We start from the raw sequence: 18729 nt of genomic DNA on the forward strand, positions 1-18729 counted from the left end.
CCTGAATACCCTGAGCGCTATCTGAGCGAAATAATTTGGGCTAGCAAACCAGACTGTGGGATATCTACCACGCGAAAAGCTAGCCCTAACCTAAGACCGCCAGGCCCGCGCACGGAACAAAGGACTGAACAGAGATAGCCGGCTGCAGATCTTCCCCCTCTGGTGACAGGCAGCCAGAGCCGGAAGGGGGCAATCGCAGCCCCACAGAGACATTATCTATAAAACTGTAAGCAGGCTTCTTTGCTAACTAAAACTTCTTGGGGGTCTGGACGGTCAACATCTGCCTGAGAAGGTGCGCCGGTTTTACACCCAGATAACCGAGTGGCGGGGAGGCGATAAGTCGCAGCATTGGCGCTCGCCAAACACCTCATCACCTGAGCTGCTCGGACCTGGGAAGAGCACAAAACGCAGGCCCAACTGAGTCTGCGCCTCTGAGGACTACCCGAGTGCCTGAACCTGAGCGGCTTGGACCTGGGAGCTGCATGCAGCCCAGGGCCAGCCTCGGATTGTTCCCGGCGGAACAACCTAGAGTCTGAGCAGTGTGGACAGGGAGGCTACATGCGCCGTGAGCGGGGGCAGACCCAGGGTGGCTGAGGCACTGCGAGCCCACGCCAGTGTTATTTGTTTGCAGCATCCCTCCCTCCCTCCCCACAGCGCGACTGAACAAGTAAGCCTAAAAAAAAAAAAAAAAAAAGTGTCCTACACCATGCCCTTTGTGTCAGGGCAGAAACCAGATACTGAAGAGACTAGCAAACAGAAGAAGATATAACAGAGGGGAACGCCTTGGAAGCTACAGGCAATAGATCAAAACCCTGTGGTTACTACGGACTACATAGGAAGGGGCCTATAGATCTTGAGAAATATAAATCTGACCAAGGAACTAGCCAAAAATGAACTGAACCCACAACACCCACACAAAAAAAAACAAAAAAGTCCTAGATATATTTTTATTATTTTTACAATCATTCTTTCTTTTTTTTAATTAAAAAAAATTTTTAAGTCCTCTATTGTTCCTTTAATTTTCACTTTTATAACCTATTACTTTGCAAAAAAAAAAAATTCATATATATATATTTTATAATTTTTTGACCTTGTTTTTTTTGTTTTGTTTTGTTTTTGTTTTTGTTTTTTTCTTCTTTTCTTTAACATTGTATTTGTGAAATTCCAAACTCTACTCTAGATTTTTAATTTTCGCTTTTTGGTATATGTTATCAATTTTGTACCTATAGTTTTTTTTTTATATAATTTCTGTGACTTTTTTTTTCTTCTTCTTCTCTGTTTCTTTCTCTTCTTCTTTTATATAACATTGTATATCTGAAATTTCAAACTTTACTCTAGATTTTTAATTTGTGCTTTTTGGTATTTGATATCAATTTTGTACCTGTATTTTCTTTATAATTTTTGTGACATTGTTCGTATTTGTTTGATTTCTCTCTTTATTTTTCTTCTTTTTTTTTAACATTGTATTTTTGAAATTCCAAACTCTACTCTAGATTTTTAATTTTTGCTTTCTGGTATTAGTTATCAATTTTGTACGTGTACTTTATAATTTTCACGACCTTGTTTGTTTTTGTTTGTTCGTTTTTTCTCTCTTTCTTTTCCTTCTTCTTTTCTTTAACATCGTATTTTTGAAATTCCAAACTCTACTCTAGATTTTTAATTTTTGCTGTCTGGTATTAGTTATCAATTTTGTACCTGTACTTTCTTTACAATTTTCGCGACCTTTTTTGTTTTTGTTTGTTCGTTTTTTCTCTCTTTCTTTTCCTTCTTCTTTTCTTTAACATCGTATTTTTGAAATTCCAAACTCTACTCTAGATTTTTAATTTTTGCTTTTATGTATTTGTTACCAATTTTGTACCTTTAAGGACCCAATCTTCAGGACCCATTTTTCACTAGGGAGTGAGATTACTGGCTTGACTGCTCTCTCTCCCTTTGGACTCTCCTTTTTCTCCACCAGGTCACCTGTGTCTCCTCCCTAACCCCTCTCTACTCTACCCAACTCTGTGAATTTCTGTGTGTTCCAGACGGTGGAGAACACTTAGGGAACTGATTACTGGCTGGATCTGTCTCCCTCCTTTTCATTCCCCTCTTTTATCCTTCTGGCCACCTCTGTTACCTTCCTCCTTCTTCTCTTCTCTGTATAACTCCGTGAACATCTCTGAGTGGTCCAGTTGTGGAGTGCACATAAGGAAGTGACTACTGGCTAGCCCACTCTCTCCACTATTGATTCACCTCATCTCATTTGGGTCACCTCTAACTCCCTCCTCCCTCTTCTCTTCTCCATGTAACCCTGTGAACCTCTCTGAGTGACCCTCACTGTAGAGAAACTTTTCATCTTTAATGTAGATGTTTTATCAATGGTGCTGTATAGAAGGAGAAGTTTTGAAACTACTGTAAAAATAAGACCGATAACCAGAAGCAGGAGACTTAAGTCCAAACCCTGACTCCAGGGAACTCCTGACTCCAAGGAACATTAATTGACAGGAGCTCATCAAACACCTCCATACCGACACTGAAACCAAGCACCACACAAGGGCCAACAAGTTCCAGGGCAAGACATACCAAGCAAATTCTCCAGCAACAAAGGAACACAGCCCTGAGCTCCAAGATACAGGCTGTCCAAAGTCACCCCAAAACCATAGACATCTCATAACTCACTACTGGACACTTCATTGCACTCCAGAGAGAAGAAATACAGCTCCACCCACCAGAACACCGACACAAGCTTCCCTAACCAGGAAACCTTGACAAGCCACCTGTACAAACCCACACACAGTGAGGAAACGCCACAATAAAGAGAACTCCACAAACTGCCAGAATACAGAAAGGACACCCCAAACTCAGCAATTTAAACAAGATGAAGAGACAGAGGAATACTCAGCAGATAAAGGAACAAGATAAATGCCCACCAAACCAAACAAAAGAGGAAGAGATAGGGAATCTACCTGATAAAGAATTCTGAATAATGATAGTGAAATTGATCCAAAATCTTGAAACTAAAATGGAATCACAGATAAATAGCCTGGAGACAAGGATTGAGAAGATGCAAGAAAGGTTTAACAAGGACCTAGAAGAAATAAAAAAGAGTCAATATATAATGAATAATGCAATAAGTGAAATTAAAAACACTCTGGAGGCAACAAATAGTAGCATAACAGAGGCAGAAGACAGGATTAGTGAATTAGAAGATAGAATGGTAGAAATAAATGAATCAGAGAGGATAAAAGAAAAACGAATTAAAAGAAATGAGGACAATCTCAGAGACCTCCAGGACAATATTAAACGCTACAACATTCGAATCATAGGGGTTCCAGAAGAAGAAGACAAAAAGAAAGACCATGAGAAAATACTTGAGGAGATAATAGTGGAAAACTTCCCTAAAATGGGGAAGGAAATAATCACCCAAGTCCAAGAAACCCAGAGAGTCCCAAACAGGATAAACCCAAGGAGAAACACCCCAAGACACATATTAATCAAATTAACAAAGATCAAACACAAAGAACAAATATTAAAAGCAGCAAGGGAAAAACAACAAATAACACACAAGGGAATTCCCATAAGGATAACAGCTGATCTTTCAATAGAAACTCTTCAAGCCAGGAGGGAATGGCAAGACATACTTAAAATGATGAAAGAAAATAACCTACAGCCCAGATTATTGTACCCAGCAAGGATCTCATTCAAGTATGAAGGAGAAATCAAAAGCTTTTCAGACAAGCAAAAGCTGAGAGAATTCTGCACCACCAAACCAGCTCTCCAACAAATGCTAAAGGATCTTCTCTAGACAGGAAACACAAAAACGGTGTATAAACTCGAACCCAAAACAATAAAGTAAATGGCAACGGGATCATACTTATCAGTAATTACCTTAAACGTAAATGGGTTGAATGCCCCAACCAAAAGACAAAGACTGGCTGAATGGATACAAAAACAAGACCCCTACATATGTTGTCTACAAGAGACCCACCTCAAAACAGGGGACACATACAGACTGAAAGTGAAGGGCTTGAAAAAGATTTTCCATGCAAATAGGGACCAAAAGAAAGCAGGAGTAGCAATATTCATATCAGATAAAATAGACTTTAAAACAAAGGCTGTGAAAAGAGACAAAGAAGGTTACTACATAATGATCAAAGGATCAATCCAAGAAGAAGATATAACAATTATAAATATATATGCACCCAACACGGGAGCACCACAGTACGTAAGACAAATGCTAACAAGTATGAAAGGAGAAATTAACAATAACACAATAATAGTGGGAGACTTTAATACCCCACTTACACCTATGGATAGATCAACTAAACAGAAAATTAACAAGGAAACACAAACTTTAAACGATACAATAGACCAGTTAGACCTAATTGGTATCTATAGGACATTTCATCCCAAAACAATGAATTTCACCTTTTTCTCAAGCGCACATGGAACCTTCTCCAGGATAGATCACATCCTGGGCCATAAAGCTAGCCTTGGTAAATTCAGAAAAATAGAAATCATTCCAAGCATTTTTTCTGACCACAATGCAGTAAGATTAGATCTCAATTACAGGAGAAAAACTATTAAAAATTCCAACATATGGAGGCTGAACAACACACTGCTGAATAACCAACAAATCACAGAAGAAATCAAAAAAGAAATCAAAATTTGCATAGAAACGAATGAAAATGAAAACACAACAACCCAAAACCTGTGGGACACGGTAAAAGCAGTCCTACGGGGAAAGTTCATAGCAATACAGGCACACCTCAAGAAACAAGAAAAAAGTCAAATAAATAACCTAACTCTACACCTAAAGCAACTAGAAAAGGAAGAAACGAAGAACCCCAGGGTTAGTAGAAGGAAAGAAATCTTAAAAATTAGAGCAGAAATAAATGCAAAAGAAACAAAAGAGACCATAGCAAAAATCAACAAAACCAAAAGCTGGTTCTTTGAAAGGATAAATAAAATTGACAAACCATTAGCCAGACTCATCAAGAAACAAAGGGAGAAAAATCAAATCAACAAAATTAGAAACGAAAATGGAGAGATCACAACAGACAACACAGAAATACAAAGGATCAGAAGAGACTACTATCAACAATTATATGCCAATAAAATGGACAACGTGGAAGAAATGGACAAATTCTTAGAAAAGTACAACTTTCCAAAACTGGACCAGGAAGAAATAGAAAATCTTAACAGACCCATCACAAGCATGGAAATTGAAACTGTAATCAAAAATCTTCCAGCAAACAAAAGCCCTGGTCCAGACGGCTTCACAGCTGAATTCTACAAAAATTTAGAGAAGAGCTAACACCTATCCTGCTCAAACTCTTCCAGAAAATTGCAGAGGAAGGTAAACTTCCAAACTCATTCTATGAGGCCACCATCACCCTAATACCAAAACCTGACAAAGATCCCACAAAAAAAGAAAACTACAGGCCAATATCACTGATGAACATAGATGCAAAAATCCTTAACAAAATTCTAGCAATCAGAATCCAACAACACATTAAAAAGATCATACACCATGATCAAGTGGGCTTTATCCCAGGGATGCAAGGATTCTTCAATATCCGCAAATCAATCAATGTAATACACCACATTAACAAATTGAAAAATAAAAACCATATGATTATCTCAATAGATGCAGAGAAAGCCTTTGACAGAATTCAACATCCATTTATGATAAAAACTCTCCAGAAAGCAGGAATAGAAGGAACATACCTCAACATAATAAAAGCTATATATGACAAACCCACAGCAAACATTATCCTCAATGGTGAAAAATTGAAAGCATTTCCTCTAAAGTCAGGAACAAGACAAGGGTGCCCACTTTCACCATTACTATTCAACATAGTTTTGGAAGTTTTGGCCACAGCAATCAGAGCAGAAAAAGAAATAAAAGGAATCCAAATTGGAAAAGAAGAAGTAAAACTCTCACTATTTGCAGATGACATGATCCTCTACATAGAGAACCCTAAAGATTCCACCAGAAAATTACTAGAAATAATCAATGACTATAGTAAAGTTGCAGGATATAAAATCAACACACAGAAATCCCTTGCATTCCTATACACTAATAATGAGAAAACTGAAGGAGAAATTAAGGAAACAATTCCATTCACCATTGCAACGGAAAGAATAAAATACTTAGGAATATATCTACCTAAAGAAACTAAAGACCTATATATAGAAAACTATAAAACACTGGTGAAAGAAATCAAAGAGGACACTAATAGATGGAGAAATATACCATGTTCATGGATTGGAAGAATCAATATAGTGAAAATGAGTATACTACCCAAAGCAATTTATAGATTCAACACAATCCCTATCAAGCTACCAACAGTATTCTTCACAGAGCTAGAACAAATAATTTCACAATTTGTATGGAAATACAAAAAACCTCGAATAGCCAAAGCTATCTTGAGAAAGAAGAATGGAACTGGAGGAATCAACCTACCTGACTTCAGGCTGTACTACAAAGCCACAGTTATCAAGACAGTGTGGTACTGGCACAAAGACAGAAATATTGATCAATGGAATAAAATAGAAAGCCCAGAGATAAATCCACGCACATATGGACACCTTATCTTTGACAAAGGAGGCAAGAATATACAATGGATTAAAGACAATCTCTTTAACAAGTGGTGCTGGGAAATCTGGTCAACCACTTGTAAAAGAATGAAACTGGACCACTTTCTAACACCATACACAAAAATAAACTCAAAATGGATTAAAGATCTAAACGTAAGACCAGAAACTATAAAACTCCTAGAGGAGAACATAGGCAAAACACTCTCCGACATACATCACAGCAGGATCCTCTATGACCCACCTCCCAGAATATTGGAAATAAAAGCAAAAATAAACAAATGGGACCTAATTAACCTTAAAAGCTTCTGCACATCAAAGGAAACTATTACCAAGGTGAAAAGACAGCCTTCAGAATGGGAGAAAATAATAGCAAATGAAGCAACCGACAAACAACTAATCTCAAAAATATACAAGCAACTCCTACAGCTCAACTCCAGAAAAATAAACGACCCAATCAAAAAATGGGCCAAAGAACTAAATAGACATTTCTCCAAAGAAGACATACAGATGGCTAACAAACACATGAAAAGATGCTCAACATCACTCCTTATCAGAGAAATGCAAATCAAAACCACTATGAGGTACCATTTCACACCAGTCAGAATGGCTGCGATCCAAAAGTCTACAAATAATAAATGCTGGAGAGGGTGTGGAGAAAAGGGAACCCTCTTACACTGTTGGTGGGAATGCAAACTAGTACAGCCACTATGGAGAACAGTGTGGAGATTCCTTAAAAAACTGGAAATAGAACTGCCTTATGATCCAGCAACCCCACTGCTGGGCATACACACTGAGGAAACCAGAAGGGAAAGAGACATGTGTACCCCAATGCTCATCGCAGCACTGTTTATAATAGCCAAGACATGGAAGCAACCTAGATGTCCATCAGCAGATGAATGGATAAGAAAGCTGTGGTACATATACACAATGGAGTATTACTCAGCCATTAAAAAGAATACATTTGAATCAGTTCTAATGAGGTGGATGAAACTGGAGCCTATTATACAGAGTGAAGTAAGCCAGAAGGAAAAACATAAATACAGTATACTAACGCATATATATGGAATTTAGAAAGATGGTAACAATAACCCGGTGTACGAGACAGCAAAAGAGACACTGATGTATAGAACAGTCTTATGGACTCTGTGGGAGAGGGAGAGGGTGGGAAGATTTGGGAGAATGGCAATGAAACATGTAAAATATCATGTAGGAAACGAGTTGCCAGTCCAGGTTCGATGCACGATGCTGGATGCTTGGGGCTGGTGCACTGGGACGGCCCAGAGGGATGGTATGGGGAGGGAGGAGGGAGGAGGGTTCGGGATGGGGAACACATGTATACCTGTGGCGGATTCATTTTGATATTTGGCAAAACTAATACAATTATGTAAAGTTTAAAAATAAAATTAGAAAAAAAAAAAAAAAAACAAGCACCCTCTTGGTGCCTGAACTTGGTGCTGAGCCACATCAGCTTTGGCATAAAGTATCAGAGATGGCCAGAAAAGAAAGTGGCTCAAAACAATGCAAGGTGTGAGTTGCTGGGCTACTTCTTGGCATCACAGCAGGATTAAAGAGGCTGGTTTCCAAAGAGAAGCCCAGTAATATCTGAGGAAATTTGCTGTCCCTGTGAAAGGAAAGAAACATTTGGTTGAAATGGGATCTGGACAGTAGGTAGACGAGCTAAATGAAGCCACAATGTTCTGTTCCCATATACGGATTCTGGAAATGGTGTACTAATTCCTTCAGTAGCTGCTGTGTGCTGAGCACTTTACAAAAACCATACAAGAGATATCCCTGAGAGCAAGGTGTGATTCCCATTTTGAAAACCTGGGAATTGAGGCTCAAAGATGACAGTAAGAAAGAGTCAGACTCAGATACTAAAATTTATTTTTAATGAAACATGATGTATTGTCTCAGCAACATCTGCAAGGCAAAAAAAAAAAAAAAAAGCCAGACAAACTGTGGAAGGGTAAATATTTAATGAAGTATTGACCTGCATATTATTTGAATTGTTAGCCTAGACCCCCAGAATCCCTGCAAAGTAAATGCCCACCCACTTATAGAGGGGATAGACTGGCAGACTATCATTCTCTGCCACCCACTTGGTATACAGGCCTCATCTTTCTCCCCTTTCCTAAATAGACCTGGCTTTAAATTACATTCAAATCCATGTTCCCCTACCTGAAAAAAAAAAAAAAAAACAGCACTCCCACAGTCTCTGGATTCCTGAAGTTTGTTTTTCATAATTCCATCCAGTTCAGCCTGCTTCTGCCTCATATAACAAGTGTTTTCCAAAAGGATAAAAAGACAGATCAGAACTCTGATGTGAAAATGGCAAGATCAGGCTTTCTAATAAATTCAATATCTGTAAGAATGGCACAGTGAACTGGAAAAAGATGCCACTGACTACTTAAAGACATCAATTATAAACATAGTGTCTGAGAAGCACTCAAGGAGTGATCCTGACATTGTTGGAAGTTCCTATCTTAGGGATGACATTTCCACACCATGTTAAATAATGTTACAGCTGATGGGATCAATGGTACCCTCCTACCAGCATTTGTAGCCTCACATGACATAAGGTTGCACTTACTCATCTGGCAGGTCTGGACAGCTAATTCTGGGTCCACTCTCTTCTCATCACAGGCCCATAGGCTGGCCAGTACTAGATTTTTCCATCACAGGTCCTGGAGGAAACAGTGATTATACAGATCTACAAGGAGACTTGCTTACAGATGGACAGCCTAACACAGTTGCCGGAAAATTAGGTAACTTCGAAGCTTATAACATGAGTTACTGGGGCAAACTTCCCCTTTCCCTTATCCACAAAACACCAAGGCAACCAAGGGCCGTCAGCTGTCAAAACACCACACACGCCTCTCAGAGCCTTACTTTCTTGTTTCACATGGAAAATAACAGAAATACCCTCAATGGTTAAGAAAGGTCACAAAAATGGCCAAGATCAACATTTGAACCAATCCCTGGCAATGATATATCCACCCCAAATGCCCTACAATGTAAAGCAGAATCAGCTCCATGGTGGCCACCAGTCACCAATCAGACTGTCCGGCACCCCCACTCTCCCAGCCAAATGCACCCACCCTTCCCTCACCTTAAGCTGCAAACACTACAAAGCATTAAGACCATAATTGGGAAGGAGGCACTGAGACCCACATTTAAACAAAGAAAATCTTCAAGTTTCATCATGCCATTACAGTAATGCCCAACACCAAACCCGAAAGTGCCTTAGAGATCTTCTCTGCCATCCACCCAGGAGCCCGCAGACACGTCCATCTAAGTGTCCATCAGGACACACCATCTACCTGACTCTTCAAATCACACCGCAGACAGCCAAACACAAATAGAGTTACTAAAACTTACACTTTTGAGATCTCCAGAAAAAGAGCTGCCATGTTAAATCCAGCAGAGGAAAATGGTCCATGGAAGCCCCACAGGACAATCCAGACAGTCAGGAGCTTAGGCACATGCTGGGGCTGCTTCCACAACTTTTCACGCTGCTGCCTCCCAAAATCATCATTGGTGGGCCTGCGATGATTGATGGGGAGATTGGCCATTCCTCTCAGGTATGTCTACTGGTGGGAAATTGTCCATTTCCCAAGGCCCATCTCACATAATGTAGAAGGCAATGGCACCCCACTCCAGTACTCTTGCCTGGAAAATCCCAAGGGTGGAGGAGCCTGGTAGGTTCAGTCCATGGGATCTCAAAGAGTCAGACACAACTGAGTGACTTCCCTTTCACTTTTCACTTTCATGCCTTGGAGAAGGAAATGGCAATCCACTCCAGTGGTCTTGCCTAGAGAATCCAAGGGACGGGGAAGCCTGGTGGGCTGCCTGTCTATGGGGTCTCACAGAGTCAGACATGACTGAAGCGACTTAGCAGAAGCAGCAGCAGCAGCAGCAGTAGCTGACATAATGAAATCTCTGCTTGTATATATCATATCTTTCTATATCTGTGTCCATCCCTCAATGGCTAGCTCTACTTATTAGGCCTTTGCACATACCTTTTGCTTTGTTTCTCGTCATCTTAGACTTTGGAAAGTGTGCACATTCAGTTTCTCCAGGCCTAGATCAGTTACATTCCCCTCCAAGAAGCCTTCCAAGTTTTACTCCTTCCAGGCAAAATGTGAGTTCTTCATATTACATATGGACATGGAGATATATCAGAGCAGAGATGCATAGGACTTATTTCTGAGCCCTGGGGACAGATAGTACTGGGCTGGGCATGGTGTGACGGACACAAGATTTGCACTTGGATATTTTGCAAGTCAGTTCAGGTTGCAGACATTTGGGGAAGACCAGGGAACACTGACAATAGACTAACTCTTAGAAGCTTGCTAAGATTGGTACCACCCTTTTTGGAATTTCATATCCTTTCCTGCTTTTCTATCTGTGAAAATCTTGTCCTTCCTAAAAGGTTCAGGCATAAATCACTTCCCTAACTCTTTTCCTGAACGCATGTTCCCACCCCAGCCACAAGAGTTATTTCTCCTATGACTATAGGAAGAAAGATATGAGGATTTCATATCTCTGCTGCAAATGTCATTAAGCTTCACAGTTATCCAAATTGAGACTGGATGCTCACTTCTTTCCAGGAGGCCTCTTTCTGAGAGATTTCTGCACCTGCTCTAAATTTTTGAGTTGTACAAACAAGAAGGTGCATCTCCCCTAGGCTTGACTACGTTGAGTGTTTAACTCATCTACACTCTACATGGTGTGTGGACCACATAGCCACTGGGTCCCTTACCTGGACTGCATGGTAATAGTGCATAGTGCTTCTAGGAAAGGTGCTGTACTTCCCATGGGAAAGATCATTTAGGAGGGTATTTGAGGCTTCGTGGTGTGCACAGTGTTATGCAGCAGTCTATCATGTTGCCCTATCCAGTGTGACGTCGAATTTTATGTGCCAACTTGACTGGTCATGGAGTGTCCAAATTAAACATTATCTCTGGGTGTATCTGTGAGGTTGTTTCTGGATGAGATGAGCATTTGGATCAGTGACTTAGTAAAATAGAAGGCCTTTCCCATTGTGGGTAAGCATCATCCAATCTGTTGAGGGCCCAAATGGAACAAAAGGCAGAGAAAGGAAGAATTCTTGAATTTTTTCCCTATCTCTCTGCTTGAGATAAAACATTTCTCTTCATTTTCTCCTTCTCTTCAATAAGGATTCACACCACCAGACCCCTGGTTCACAGGCCTTCAGACTGGAACTGAATTATACCACTGGTTTTCCTGGCTTTATACCTTGTAGGCAGGAGATTGTAGAGTTTCTCAGCCTCCATAAATAGGGAACTAACCTCCACATGGAACAACAGACTGGTTCCAAATAAAAGGAGTACGTCAAGGCTGTATATTGTCACCAAGCTTATTTAACTTATATGCAGAGTACATCAGGAGAAACACTAGGCTGGAAGAAGCACAAGCTGGAATCAAGATTGCTGGGAGAAATATCAATAACCTCAGATATGCAGATGACACCACCCTTATGGCAGGAAGTGAAGAGGAACTTAAAAGACTCTTGATGAAAGTGAAAGAGGAGAGTGGAAAAGTTGGCTTAAAGCTCAATGTTCAGAAAACGAAGATCATGGCATCTGGTCCCATCACTTCATGGGAAATAGATGGGGAAACAGGGGCAACAGTGTCAGACTTTATTTTTTTGGGCTCCCAAATCACTGCAGATGGTGACTGCAGCCATGAAATTAAAAGACACTTACTCCTTGGAAGAAAAGTTATGACCAACCTAGATAGCATATTGAAAAGCAGAGACATTACTTTGCCAACAAAGGTCCATCTAGTCAAGGCTATGGTTTTTCCATTGGTCATGTATGGATGTGAGAGTTGGACTGTGAAGAAGGCTGAGCGCTGGAGAATTGATGCTTTTGAACTGTGGTGTTGGAGAAGACTCTTGAGAGCCCCTTGGACTGCAAGGAGATCCAACCAGTCCATTCTAAAGGAGATCAGCCCTGGGTGTTCTTTGGAAGGACTGATGCTAAAGCTGAAACTCCAATACTTTGGCCACCTCATGCGAAGAGCTGACTCATTGGAAAGGACTCTTTTGCTGGGAGGGATTGGAGGCAGGAGGAGAAGGGGACGACAGAGGATGAGATGGCTGGATGGCATCACCAACTCAATGGACATGAGTTTGTGTGAACTCCAGGAGTTGGTGATTGACAGGGAGGCCTGGCGTGCTGCAATTCATGGGGTCACAAAGAGTCGGACACGACTGAGCAACTGAACTGAACTGTGCAGAACAGATCAAAACAGAGGGTCAGCAGAAAAAGCGAGACAGAGCACCCGTAACAGCCTCACTCCAACATCCCATGAGCCTTACATATACAGGAGCCTGCCTTGTCTGCTGCAACGAGGAGCTGGGCTGTGTATGTTTATGCTGAAGGCCAGGTCGACAGCATTGTCGTATAGGCAGTGTACACAGCCATCAATTGTATGTTGGACCAGGTCAGTGCCTGTCTGGACCACCTGAAGGAGAGGAATGACCACCTCCCTAGCCGCCTCCAAGAGTGCTTGAATCCAACTGGCAGATGCATCTTGAGATCCAACAGCTGTTCAGGGAAGCCCCCATGCAATTGGGAGCCCCTAGTGAAGCCTTCCAAGGGCCTGTGAGCCAGGCCTCTACCCCACCTGCCTGGATGAGCCAGGCTCTAGCCTGACCCTCATCACCTGGCTTAGGACTGGCCTCCAAATGTCCCGGGGGATCTGCCTGCCTAGGCCATCCTTCTGCTACTTACCTTTTGCATGCTTTGCATGCCCCCACCGCCTGGCATCCCCTCCTGGGGTCAGGTGTGGGCCTGTGACCCACGCAACTTGCCTACTTGCCCAAATCCTGGATGCTCCTCACTCTGCCCAGGCCTTGAGTGTCCCCATTGAACTAGTCTCCATCAGCATGTGCATGAACATGCACACACACACACACATACACACACACACACAAAATCATTCACATTCTCAACTTTATATAATATTTGCAAACCTCCTACAAAAGATGTCTCCCAAACTTAATCCACCCACGAATGGAATGAAAGTGCCTGTTTTCCTGCATTCTGAATGTTAGATTTCCCAGACATCATTGTACATCTTATTGGGGAAAGCTGTGTCTTAATTTCTCTGGTTTGAATGTGTTTGAATAATATTTGAGGGCAGACTGAATAACATTTGAATGAAACTGATATTGAATATTCACTGCACCTCTGTTAATATCCTCTGTAGATTGCCTGATCAAGACCTTGGCCCATCTATCAGTTGGTCAGTATGAGAGTGTCCCTGGTAAAGCCAGACATGTGCCTGGTTTCTGAACTGATGGCATTCTGGCTGAGGACTGTGCCCTTAACCTGTGAAGTTCAGCCTAATGTGGATGGTTAGTGTCAGAGTTGCCACCCTCCTTCTTCCCCTCATTTGATGGGCTCCATGCAGCCACAAACATAGGGCTGGGCAAGGGTATAGAAATTGTGGTGGTTTGCTTTCTGGGACTTGAGTCAGTCACCAAGAGTAGACCTAACATCTGGAAGAGTAATGGCTGCCCAAAGTTGACCCAGATCACTTGTCTGAATCAGCAGAGAAACTCAGACCACACATAGCAGAAACTGGACCTTCATGTCTGTGACACTGTGTCTAGAGACCAGGACACAATTGTAGCCTGTGTCCCTGGGATACAGATAGATGGATAGATAGATCACTGGAGGGATATAGAGACAGAAAAAAAAGAAAAGAATGGAGAGGGAGGAGGGAGGCTGAGAGGACACCAGCACAGGAAACAAGGCACAGACTAGCCTACATTTGCTTGTGTCTGGAGGGGACTCGTGCCCTAGGGCCTTCCACGATACTCATAGCCTCTCCAGTCTGAGTCCAGCCTTGCTGCAGGCCTCACCATAATCCCTCAGTGCCTGGAGAAACATCCTGAAAGTTATGAGATGACCACCATTCACTCCCAAAATCTTGGCAGAAAGGTACTCCATGCCTTTCTAGTCTTGGCATACCTGGGGTGGGGAAAAGAACCAGAACAAAAAGCATAAAAGGAACCCAGAATGGACAGGCCCCTACTCATCCTTTTTTCCTATATGTTTCCTGTTACCCAGTCATTCATCTCCAAGTTGGCACCACATTTAAAGAAAAAGGAGGGTAGAAGGAGGCAGGGACCACCTGCTCCTAGTGTGTGTGTGGTGGTGGGGAGGGTAGGGGAACACTGAATCTTACTGATTTAAGAGATTCTTGATGTCCACCAAAATAACAGAATTCTAAAAGTGCACACATGGTCCAGGAGTTATGTGGACTGCTACATGCATGTGCCTGTGCAGTGAGACCCTACTGCTGAGTGTCAGGATATCCAGTGTTTCACATAGATGCCCTTTCAGCATCATATTTATCCCCACAGCAATAGTTATGAGGGAGACACATACAGCCTGGCCTATAAAAAGCCCTCAATAAATGGAAAAATTATGCACATTCCTCTCAAGTCTTCCCCAGGTACCAAATCCCTTGTTTTTCTACAAAACACAAAATGTGTCAAATTATTTTAATTATTTAATTAATATCTACCAATCCTGTATTTGAAGTACAGATAAGAAGAAGGATCAACCCCCCTCCCCCAAATCTCAGCCTATTTCTCTTCTGGCTGCTGACTTGGACTTGCATAGATAAGTTGGGTAGCTCACATCTTAATGGGAAAGTCATTCTTTAACACGAGTAGGTCATAATACTAAGATAAAGAAGTAAATTCCAGCTGTGATGACAGTACAGAGGACCTTCTTCAACCTCCTTATCCTGATGAACCCCTTGGGCAGGAGGTGACACGTTGCAGCTTTGGGGGACCCCTAGACCGGGGTGGGAAGAGGTGAGTTTGCTGAGAGCCACAGCCTGTAAGATCTTTATGAATAATCAGGGAGAGACCGGAATCCACCACCCAGTGGGCACATCTTCAATCAGGACAGGCTGTGACAGTCTTGCTTTCTTTTCCCCGGGAGAACGATTTCAATGAGTGCAAAGTTTTAATGACCGCCCTTCACCCTCCCTGCCTCGGCCATCCACACACCTAACACGCTTCCTTGCTCTAAGGCTGCATGAGCCTTGCTGGTGCATGAGCCTGCCATGTCTGGAGACCATGTGGAACAGGGCATGCCTGTGGTTGTCCATACGGAAGGCAAGGATGACGGCTTCACCCGAGAAGCAGTACAGGCAGCCATCAACCCCATGTTGGACCAGGTCAACACCTGCCTGGACCAGCTGGAGGAGAGGAATGACCACCTCCCTGGCCGCCTCCAGGAGTGCTTGAATCTAACTGGTATACACATGTTGAGTTCCAGCAGCCACTCAAGGAGGCCCCAAGTGATTGGCAGCCCCTGGTGGAGCCCTCCAAGGGTGCCGGGGCCAGGCCCCAACCCTGCCTGCCTGAGCCAGGCTCTAGCCTGAGTCCTTGCCACCTGGCTTAGGACTGGCCTCCAGATGTCCTGGGGTACCTGCCTGCCTGGGCCATCCTTCTGGTACTTCCTTTGGCAGGCCTGGCATCACCCCCACCTCCAGGCATCCCTACCTAGGGTCAGGTGTGGGCCTGTGACCCACCCAACATGCCTGCCTGCCCAAGTCCTGGATGCTTCCCCCTCTGCCTAGGTTCATTAGACAGATTGAGAGTTATCTTAACATTCTCCAGAATTAGTATTCCTGCACCATGTTGCCAATTAAATGGCTATTTCATAAAATGTTGTCTGCAAGCTGCTGTACAAAGGATTGGTAAATTTACCTATTAGAAATTTTACACAATATGTGCAGAATTTTGTTTTTTTCAAGCACAAAATAATTCTGCCATTCAGGTACCTTTTTGATTCTGTCCATTCATACTCTGGTAAGGAGTGTTACATAGTTAAAAATCCCTAATACTCAAGGGACTGGATTCTAATACAAAATGGGCCAGGAGCTAATTGTGTGCTTCCAGATTTTTGTTCCCATAACTTCTGATGTTCTCCAGAACCATGCTGGGCCACTTCTCGTATCCTCACCCTTAACAGAAGCAGGAGATACCCCCACCACCCCCACAATATCCAGGCATGTATCTGTCATCCTCATGAAGTGGCCAGAAGGATCACATCACCTAGGAAGATGTCAGATTACCTACCGTTCTTCTCACCTTAACAAGGGGAGAACTTCAATTCTGACCTGGATAACTCTCACCCTGCCACCCCACCCCCTGTCATCAATGCCCCAGATTACTGAGCCCAGTGTCCCACTCGGTACCTGATGTGATGCATATGCAGAGCCACATCTTCATTGATCGTGATTGGAGTCATCACAAATAATAACATCTACAAGTGGGAGCTTTTCCATCATACACATTTTATTGAAAAACAAAATTTTACAAATTCAAAATATTCTACACAATCTTCTGTTCCCCTCTGACAGAGTGGAACAGTACATCTTCCACTTGCCAAGACTGGTGAGATCAGCATAACAACTGAAGCCATCTGTAAACAAGGCCTCTGGTTATAGTCCCTACTGCAAATGACCACAGAGAACTTGCCATAAGGGCACAGATATTGGTAAAATATAAGCAAGCTGGAGGGTGAACAGTGGCTCCTACTTATTCCTTTTCCTTGAGGTACCTTTGGCACAAGTTCCACTGAAGGAAGTTCCCTGTGGCCTGAGTTTGGCCAGGGTGCGGCAATCACAATTTGTTGGGGACAGACACCTGGGGAGACATGGTATCTCATGTTAGGATATTGGAGGGCAAATACAAAGTGACACAAGAAAAAAGGTTTAATTATCCCCATTGAAAAATGAGAGCAGGCTTTCAACCCTCCCTTTGCTTTAGAAGTTTTACTTTGGAAAACTTGTCAGTTCTTTCTCTGCCTCTTTGCAGTATGTGGAAATCATTTTAAAAAGCTCACTAAACCTCTTGCCAATTTGACAACCCGGGAATGCTCCTTTAAGGACCTGGAAGCAAAAATTCTTGCAAAAGGGGAGAACTAGGTAAAGAGGGAACAACTTAAGCAGTTGAAATCAGAAACTGCTAGACCTTCTGGACAATCGGAGGAAGAAATGACCATCAAAGCAGTGCACCAGAGTCAATAAAGCTGCAGGAGAAGATCATGAAAAGGTAAGGACAGGCAGCATCTCAGGAAGATTATAGCTTCCTCAGAAGCAAAAGGTGTTCCTTCTCAGAACTCCCTCAGGTTATGTTATTGTGCAACAGTATAGAACATTCTAAACAACATTAAATGGTGCACAAAAAGAGCAGCGGTAGCAAAATCACCTCCTGGCAGAGAGGCCCACAATTCATGGGGAAAATGAAATGTGAGGACCTGATCCCAGTATCAATGCCTCACCTTGAATAGAGGCCTGCTGAAGTCCAGCCCCAGTGGATCCAGGGAATTCGAAGCGGGGACGGCGTCGGCGAGGATCAGGAAACAACTGCTTAATTAAACGTTAATCAAGGATATAAAGAGTAATAGAATAAGGATAGCTCAGTGAGGAAATTCAGTGGAGAAAAGAGGCCAAAATAAGGATAGCTCAGTGAGGAAATTCAGTGGAGAAAAGAGGCTGAATAATTCAGCCAGAAGGTGAGAGAAAGAACGACATGGGGAGACCAAGTTTCGGTGAACAAGGCCCGCACTTTATTTTCCAAAGTAGTTTTTATACCTTAAGTTGTGCATAGAGGATAATGGGGGAAGGGGTAGAGTCATGCAGTAAGCCAGGCTTTCTTCCTGCAAACTTATCATATGCAAAAGTTTAGGTGATTTGCATCATCTTCTGGCCCGGAGGCCTGTTAACATTTTAAGAAACTTATTTTTCTCTAAAGGTGATTATTCTAAAGTCAGGCGCCAGCCTCCAAAAGCATTAGATAAAGTTGCATTCCTATAGGGCAAAGATGTAGTGGGCTGTAACAATAAAAAGAATTAACTCAAGGATCCAACGTTACAAACATTAAAGCTACTACTTACACCAATTATATTAATCAATACACTGCCAGGGACACAGCAGGTAAGGGATATGGAAACTTAGCAGCAAACATTGGCCCAATAAGTGAAAAACCCTTCACCAATACAATTTCTAATCAATCTTTTAACTACTCAAAGGAATCTGTGTTTAGACAATTTAGAACATCTCCTGCCTCTCACAGTTGGGAGGCTC

The 18729-nt window shown here is 42.3% G+C and overlaps 1 pseudogene; it reads left to right on the top strand.

Annotated features, from left to right (window-relative positions):
- Positions 1–15696: 15696 nt before the first annotated feature.
- LOC113888134 lies at positions 15697–16037 on the top strand (annotated as a pseudogene).
- Positions 16038–18729: the final 2692 nt, after the last annotated feature.

Source organism: Bos indicus x Bos taurus, chromosome X, assembly GCF_003369695.1.
Source record: "Bos indicus x Bos taurus breed Angus x Brahman F1 hybrid chromosome X, Bos_hybrid_MaternalHap_v2.0, whole genome shotgun sequence".
In the NCBI taxonomy this organism is placed as follows: domain Eukaryota; kingdom Metazoa; phylum Chordata; class Mammalia; order Artiodactyla; family Bovidae; genus Bos; species Bos indicus x Bos taurus.